We start from the raw sequence: 8600 nt of genomic DNA, 5'->3' as shown, positions 1-8600 counted from the left end.
CCCGTCGGCGCCTCGAAGGGAGGGGCCCCCCGCCCCAGAACACAACCTCTCCCAGGCCTAGTTTCGGCGCCAGGGGAGGGGTAATTCCGCCCCCCCCCCAACACAGATTCTGTCGTACCGTCTCTATTCCTTCCCGGTGCCCCCACCACCTCGTCCCCGCCCGCGGCCTGGGTACTTGGAAGCTCCGGGCCCGGAGAGACCGGATAAAGGCCACCTACTGTGGGTGGGGGTGAGTTGGATCTCAGCTGGGCGCCACTATTTCTCTGTGTGTCCCTAAAGCCCCAGCCGGCTCTCTCTGAGCCACAGCCCCGACTGACCCCTGCCGGTTGCACTGAGGGGATTCTGCGGCCACGGAAGTGAAAGTGAAAAGCCCGGGCAGTGGCGGGAAGAAGGTTTTTCCTCTGCAATGGGAGTCCCTGAGGCATTTGTTGGGAAAGGGCCCGGGCGCTCTGGGCAGCCTACTAGGGAAGGGTGTGAGGAAGCAGCGAGATATTTCCTTCCCCGCTCCCCGCCCCCAGGCCTTGCGCAGCTCCCGGGAGGGGCTAGGAGCAGGGATTATGGGTCAAAGGTCAGGTGAAAAATCCGTGGGGTGGGAATGGGGGCGGGCCACTCGTTCTCCGCCGCTGGCATTCACCCTTTCTGTTGCGCTCTCCTGTGGCCTCAGAAGGAGTCAGGTTGTCTAACCTTAATCCCCCATGTAATAGCCAGACCGGAGGCGCGGAGGCCAGTGAAGTGAGCACACCCGCCCCTCAGAGGCCCAGGCTGCGAAGGGAAACTCGAGGGGTGAACCTCCAGCGCCAAACTCTGGCACTCGCGCTCCGGCACTGCAGGTCCAGGCATAAAGGGCGCACCCTCCCTACGCCCCGCATCCCATTGGCGGTCACTCCTCAGGCCGTGTGTCCAGGGGTGGGGGGTGGGGTGAAGAAGGAGAGGGTAGTTGTGGCGTGTCACCGGAGACTTGGTGGGAGGCGAGGGCCTAAGTTCCCATCCTGGTCCATGCTGGGTCATGCGAGCAAATAGCCTCCTTCCTTCAGCGCGAGGGATGTAAGTGTCTGTGCCTGGGCGGGGTGTGGGGTGGGGTCGTTGTTGGGGGGCGATAGGAGGAGGGGAGGCGCGGAGACCTATGGCCTACCCTGCCCAAAGTGGGGCCTGGGGGCTCTGGCTCGTGCTCTTCTCACGGAGATGCCGGCGGGAGGACCCCGAGAGTTGGCCCGGGGTGTGCCAGGGTGTCGGTGCGAGGCATTCAGGGCCTGAACGTGCGGGAGTGTGCGCAGCGGAGACCTGGCCAAGGCTGAGTGAGCGAGTGAGTGTGAATGAGCGACCCGGGGGGACTGGGTGCGCGCCCAGCGGCCCTGGGGGATCCAGCGGAGTGGGTGTGGGTGTGTGTGCGTGCGCGTTTTTGAGACCCGCGGTCGGGGCTGCACATGAAGCGCGGGGACTACAGCAGTCTGGAAGGCGTTCCCGAGAGAGGGCGAATGCGAGGGGGCCAAGCGTGCCAGTGCGGGCGAGTGTGCCCGCGGGGGGAAGGGTGCGTGCCAGCACAAGGCTATTGGGAGCGGGGACTCACAGGCCTACGCAGGATGAGTGTGCCCGCGCGAGCGGGCCGCGCGTGCCAGGCGCGGGAGCGTGCCAAGGCGGGGGCACGCGGGGGCCGTGGCCGGGAGGGGGTCGTGGCGCGCGGCCGCGGAGGCGCGGGGAGACCAGGCGGGAGGGGGAGGGGAGCGAGGACGCGCGCGGCCGAGCGGGCGCCCGCGGTCACATGGGCGAGGGAAGGAGGGAGGGAGCGCGCGAGGGAGGGAGGAGGATGGGGGGGTTAAAGCCGCCGAGCGCCGGGGAGCCGGTGCAGAGCGGGCGGCGGCGGCGGCAGCGGACGCGGCGGCTCCAGCCGGCGCGGCGCGGGGCTCGGCGGCGGGATCTGGCAGCGGTGCTAGCTCCGCGCTCCCTACCTCGCTCCCTGCCGGGAGCGGGGGGGGGGGGGGGAGCGAGGACGCGCGCGGCGGAGCGGGCGCCCGCGGTCACATGGGCGAGGGAAGGAGGGAGGGAGCGCGCGAGGGAGGGAGGAGGATGGGGGGGTTAAAGCCGCCGAGCGCCGGGGAGCCGGTGCAGAGCGGGCGGCGGCGGCGGCAGCGGACGCGGCGGCTCCAGCCGGCGCGGCGCGGGGCTCGGCGGCGGGATCTGGCAGCGGTGCTAGCTCCGCGCTCCCTACCTCGCTCCCTGCCGGGAGCGGTCGAAGGTCGAGGCGCGGAGCCCCGGCGGCCCGAGGGCGCGGTGAGTACCCAGCGCGGACCGCGCGCGGCCGGACCCTCAAACCCTCCGGCTGACCTACAGACCCGCGGCCCTCGTGCGCGCGGGAAGAGGGAGGGGACGTGCATGGGCCCGAGACCGGGGGGGAGGGGGACAGGAAAGTTCACGGGAAACTTTGCCCGTAAACTCGGGGGCGGGGGCGCAGGAGAAGCTGCCCCCCACGTCCGGGCGCGCCGGGGGTTGGGCGTGGTGGTAGGGGGAGCGGACAATCGGCTGGCGGGAGGTGGCAGGGGCCAACTGCCCTAGCCTCCCTGTTCTCCCTCATCGCTCAGCAGCGCGCGCAGGTTCTGGGAAAATTCCGGAGCTGGGGGGTCGCAGTGACCCCCGCGCGCCAAGAGGCGGCTTCTTTCTCCAGCAGAAATCTGGACTTCAAAGCGCCCAGGGGTGTGAATGGACGGTTGCGCGTCTGCCAGTGTATGTGTGTCTGTGTGAATCCGCTTGTGTGTGTGTGTGTGTGTGTGTGTGTGTGTGAGCGTGAGCCCGCCTGTGGTTTTCTCGTGAGTCTGCCTGGATGTATCTCCATTTAGTGGGTCTCCTCCAGTATCTCTTTGTAAGTGTTTCTGTGTTGTGTGTCCGTGTGGGTCCGCCTGTGGTGTATCCCCGTCTCTTTGTGAGTCTGCCGGTGTGTGTCTCCCACAGTGCGGCTCTACATGAGCCGGCCTGGGTATCCCTGTGTTGCTCGGAGGAGTGTATCTCCCCGTGCGTGGGGGCTGGGCCGCGGGGAGGTCACCAGACGGACAGCTCTCCTCCTCGCCTCCTCTCCTCTCCCGAGCCTCTCCTCTTGCGCTCCCTAGACCCCCTCCCCCCTTCAGTAGCTTCAGGCGGGTAGGACTATTTCACGCCTTGTTGAAAATTCAGGATTTTCTTTCTCTTTCCGTCTAGTCTCTCTCTCTTTGAGAAGTCTCTGTGTGTGTCTGTGTGTCTGGCAGCTTGTCTGCAACACTGGGTGTGTGTCTGCATGCCGCTGTAGGAGTGTGCCTGCAACACTAGTTGTGTTGCCTGTAATACTTGGTATATTTGTGTCTGTGTCCCTAGGGTATTCGTGCGGCTGTAATCACTGAAGTGGTGGGAGTATGAAATGCTGGGTGTGTTTGTGCATCTGTAACTGCTGTTTGTCCAGGGGGTCTGAAACACTGAGTGCATTTTTGTGTGTCTAACTCTGGGTGTGATGGTGTACCAATGCATGTATGGCGTGGTGGGACTTGAACAATTGGATATTCCTACGGCTGTAGGGCTAACCGGGGCTTGGCGGGTGGAGGGGGCTGTGTCTCAATAAACTGCGCATCCCTACTCCACTGCCAAAACCCACACAAATCTTCTGGACTGGTTCTTGGGGCTCCTGGTCAGGATCGGTGACGTGCAGCCAAGGTTCACCCTCCATCACAGTTAATACTCCAACTGGGACCCTGAGTCTTATGTGAAAAGTAGGAATTTAAAGTTCACACTCAAGACTTCTAGGGGCTCTGGAATTCATCCTCAGCTTCACACTGGGACACTTAAACTCATATGGACTCACACCAAGAATTACACCAGGACAATGGACTTGCACTCAGATTCACACTTATGTTCTTGTCATATCCAGTGATACACTTCAGTCCTGTAGTTTACACTCAGACTCACATTGGGACTCTAGGCTCACACTTTAGATTCACATTTCTGTTCTGAGGCTCATAGGCTAACACTGAGACCTAGAGCCCATGCTCAGAACACACTGGAGTCCTAGGGCTCACACTGGGGCTCACACTAAGACCCTGGAACTTTCTCAGATTCACACATTCTGAGGCTCACACTCAGACTCACATGGAGAACCTGGGGCCCACATTTGAACTCAAGGACTCACGTAGGACACTGGGGTTGATACACTCATGCTCACATCAGTTCACCCTCAGATTCCCACTAGGACATGCAAGATTTTCCCTTCCATCTTGGGATCACTTAGGGACCCAGACTTACAAAGGGACCCCAGTGCTCACACTCAGACTCACATGGGGAAACGTAGCTCATGTTCAGAAAGCCGTGAAGACCAGGGGCTCACATTCAGACGAACACTAGGTCTCTGATGCCTATACTGACTTGTTTGGGAATCCTGGGGTTCACAGACTCATACTTCCGTCCTGGGGCTTACAGTCACATGCACACTGGGACCTACATTCGCAGTCAAACCTATGCTTGCATCTTGGAGTTCACACTCAGATTGACATCCCTGTCAATTACATTAAACTTGCTTCCATCCTGGGGCTTGTGCTCAGACCCACACTAGGGCCCTAGTGCTCACACTCAGACTCATGCTTGCACCTTGAGGCTTTCATATTCACATGGGAGCCCCGGGGTTCACACTTAGAATCACACACAGTTATGCTTCCATCTGGGGCTCACATTCACACCCACATTAGGATTGTGTTCACACTCCCAGTGGAACTTAGAACTCATAGTTAAATACACCCATGCTTATGGTGTATCTCAGGGCAGTTGGGGACAGGAACAAGATCTGTCCTCTCCAAAGGTGGGGAGGGGAGGAGATGCATGTTTGGTCACGTCTCTTACTTGGGTTGTGGGCTGATGGAGAGGGCGGTGGGAAACGCTGACCCAGTTAAATTTCTCTGCCTTTTCTTCCAGAGGAGACTAGGCTCTCACAGCAGGAAGGTTGAGTGACTTTTTTGGTACAGGGATGACATGTACCCTTAGAGTTCCCCATGTACATGCACATCCCCCTTAAATAGTTTTGGGTACCCTTCCTGTGATAGAGAGGGTCAGGTGTGGGGAAATGAGATTCATGTCCTCCCAAGACATCTCCCCCATCCCAATCATCCTTAGGTTGGGAGAGGTGTGACGACTGACTTGGTGAGGGGTAGACCTCTGGCTCCTTTGACCTTTCCAGGATGGTGAATCTCTGATTCTAAGGGAGATGGTAGCCCCAGATCTGTGGTGAGAAGGTGGCTGGAGGAGAAGACTGGACTGGAACCCACCCACTTCTCTCTCCTCTGCCCTGGCTGGAAAGGGGTTGGACCAAGTTATGTTATATCTCACAGCGTCTCCTGGAATGCCTGAGCCCTTATCCTGTCTCCAGGGTATGCCCAGCGTTCTCCACTCTGCTTCTTCCCAAAAGAGCAATAGCCCTGGGGAGAGGGGGCAATTAGGTCAGGTTGCAACCAACCTTAGGACTTCACCTGCCTTGGAGACACTGCCGGGGGCTTTATATACCTTCCCACTGTGGAGGCCAGTGGGCGGGGCTGCTGAGGTACCTGAGCACCCCTTGGGAGCCCACGAAGTAGGGACCTGACCCTCAGGCTCAGATGGCTAGGCTGTAACTGCTCCTTGTCCCAGAGGGGGACATGTGCTCTCCAGCCCCCCTATGGGGGTGGGGGGCTCGAAGGCGAAGCGCCCTGCTCTGCCCCCCCATGGCTAGCTGAAGTGTAAATGAATCGGAAACAGATGGAGCATATTTTCTTTGAAATGCAGATGGCTTGGGGGGGAACCCTGTGTGCCTGGTTGGGAGGGGGGGCATCCCAGAGAACAAGGAGGCTGAGAAGAGAGAGACCCGCTGTGGGGTTGGGGGGAGTGGTGGAGACCTCAGCTGTGTAAACTCCTGTGGCCCAGGGTGACCACACCCACCCTGGCTCCTGGCTTCCTGTGGGGAGGGGCTGGGAAGCCTAGTGGTCCCTGTGGGCTGAGAGCCCTGAGGTCGTCACCCCCCTTTACCTCTGCAAAGGGCAAAGAGAACCCCCAAAGCACAGAGCATGCTGGGTTGGGGGTCACCAGAGCCAAGGAGTGGGAGGTAGAGCTGGGGCAGATGTGGGGAAGAGTTAGACCCTGCTGCTGCGGGGAACCAGCTCCCAGAAGCTGGGGCTGGAGCTACAGTGGAAGGAACTGAAGTTAGACTATGGTGGTGACTTCTGGGCAGTCCAAGGGCCCGTCCTGGGGTTTAGGAATGGACTGAAGCATCCTCAGTCCTGAAAGAAGTCAGCATGCCCCACCATACGTTACCTGTACTTCCTCTTCACAGTACTCACCAAGGCTGCATAGTAATTGCCTGTGAACTCTGGGACCTAGGGACTGGGGTCTGCTTTGCTTACCACCCACCCACCCTGCCCCTGGCACAGACCAGGTACACAGTGGGAGGGCATTGCTGAGTAAATAATACATCTTTTTCTCTCCTGCCAGACTGAGTGCTGTCGGTGGGCAGGACCATGTCCCTAACTCCTGGCACAGTACCTGGCAGGGATTAGGTGCTCAAGAAATGGTGAGGGATGAACATTGAGTGGGACAGACCATGGGGAGAGGGCACTCTCGGGTTTGTGGCTTGAGACCCAACGGCCTCTGTTGTATAACCCTGTTTGGCTCAAAGGAGCCCTGAGTGATTTGCAGCTAGACTAAAGGAAGGACTTCCCTGCCTTCAGGGAAGGAGTGCAAAGGATAGGCAGCTTCTTCCTTGAAAAGGTCTGGACTGGGTGAGACTGGGGCAGAGCAATGACCCTGCTTCTGTGGCAGACGTCAGAGGTCACCTCTGTCCTCTCCCCAGCTTCAGGATTTTTCAGAAGATGGGAAGGTCCTTTTCTCCCCACGTGGTTGTGAGCATGTCACGTCCCTTGCTCTCTCCAGGTCTGGGTTTCTTGGACTATAGCTAAGGCAGTGGACCCCATGTCTGAGCCTTTGAGGCTGGGTTCCGAGTTTGTTTAGCTGCTGTGGGCACCACGGACTGTCTGTATTGGTTATTAATGTCTGTCTGAGAACACAGGGTTCGGATCCTAAAAATACCCTGTCCAGCCAGAGCCAAGGAGTTGCTGGTGTGGGTCAGTGTAGCAGTGGCTGCATCTTGATCGGATAGGCACAGAGGCAGAAGAGACTGGGAGAGTGTGGGGAAACTGCGGCAGCATGGGTGAGAGTTGCACAGGAGACAGAGACTTTGTTTTATATGGAACAAAGGTTTATAAAATAGTGGTGCCAGTCAGTCAAATTATGGCAACATTTAGGGTAAACCGTTACCCTGCACTGCAGAGAATTTCTTTCTCTGAGAGCCTGGAGACACATCTGATATCAAACATAAAAATCGAGTAGCCAATAGTACTCTAATAGTCATTTCAAGTCCAGCTTCAGGATGTTCCAAAATAGTGTGTGGCAAAGAATAAAATCTTCCCCAAGTAGCCTTTTCTGAGCCACTGCCTCCATCCCTACCTCCTAGAGCTCTTCCTTGCAGCCCAAGACCCAGTGAAGTTCTTCCACACCCTATTCTATAGGTCTCCACCTCACTTCTGACCCCCATGCCTCTGTGTAGCCCCTCTCCCCCAGGAGAAAGGAACTGCACAGTGGGCCCCAAAAGGTAAGAAGAGCCCCAGCCTCTGAGGGCAGATGTCACGTGACCCTGGCCCGTGAGCTGACCTTTCTGGGCCCCTCCGTGAAATCTCGAGATGAGGGGCTGGGCCCTGGCCCAGGCCCTGAGAGAAGGCGGTTTTGGCACCCATCCAGGTCCTTGACGTCAATGACTCTCCAAATAATGGAATCAATATTGGGGGGTGGGGGCCAGCGTGAACCAGGCCCCAGCGATTAGAAACAGATCAGCACAAACCCGCAGCTGATTCTGATAGAGCTGCCTTGGAGAGCTAGGGTGGGAGGCCTGGAAGGAGGTGGACCTGGGGGGGCTCAGGAATGGAGGCGGAGCCACGGCGTGTCCAAAGCTTGAGAGTACACAAGTGGGCAGAGACTCTGGGGCTGCCTGGGTTGGAATGATGGGGTGGGAAAAGGGGGGCTGTCCTGGTCCCTTCCTCCGTTGAGCCTGTGGGGTTCCAAGGCTGGGGAAGCTTTGTGAATGGAGACTTCTTTCAGCCAGTGAGTGATGAAGAGTAGGCAAGGGGAGTCCAGAGTTCATTTCTCTCTGTGTCCCCAGACCTGGGCCTCTAGGCCACATTAGGGGTCACAGGTTATACCCAGGGAAGGGGGAGAGTTCTGAGTGAGGCCTAAGGGAAATGACGCTTTGCTTGGGGGCATTGGGCATTCATCCAAGATAGAGAAATGGGTATTCCCCCTCAGGTTGGGAGTCTGGTCTCCTTCCCTAGCCCATGTTCTCTCAGCCCTGTAGAAGACAGCAGGTGAGGATGGAGGGGGCTGTGGGGTCCACAGGGGGCCGGCCTGGTGGCAGCTGACAAAAAACAGGAAGAAGGGCTGGGGGAGTGGCTGTAATTACGGGGCATTTATTATTAATCAGATGAAATTGCTGGAAGCAGCTGGTGTAATGTGTGTAGTGATACAGACTCTGCATGCCCCCAACACAGACACACTCAAATGCACACTTACACACGTAC

The 8600-nt window shown here is 58.5% G+C and overlaps 1 protein-coding gene across 3 annotated transcripts in view; it reads left to right on the top strand.

Annotated features, from left to right (window-relative positions):
• The first annotated feature begins 739 nt into the window (after positions 1-739).
• Positions 740-8600, top strand: part of CNTFR (ciliary neurotrophic factor receptor) — a 40386-nt gene continuing 32525 nt past the window's right edge. Inside the window, exon 1 of one of the 3 annotated variants that reach the window (XM_028494073.2) lies at positions 740-830. The gene's annotated coding sequence lies outside the window, so the exon portion shown is untranslated. Of the gene's footprint in view, positions 831-976; positions 1045-2097; positions 2269-8600 lie in introns of those variants that run through there. The other 2 variants (XM_028494074.2, XM_024132907.3) reach the window with 2 other exon arrangements.

Source organism: Physeter macrocephalus, chromosome 9 (genome assembly GCF_002837175.3).
Source record: "Physeter macrocephalus isolate SW-GA chromosome 9, ASM283717v5, whole genome shotgun sequence".
Taxonomy (NCBI): domain Eukaryota; kingdom Metazoa; phylum Chordata; class Mammalia; order Artiodactyla; family Physeteridae; genus Physeter; species Physeter macrocephalus.
The sequence above is the reverse complement of the archived record's forward strand: the minus strand, read 5'-3'. Positions and strand labels throughout refer to the sequence as shown.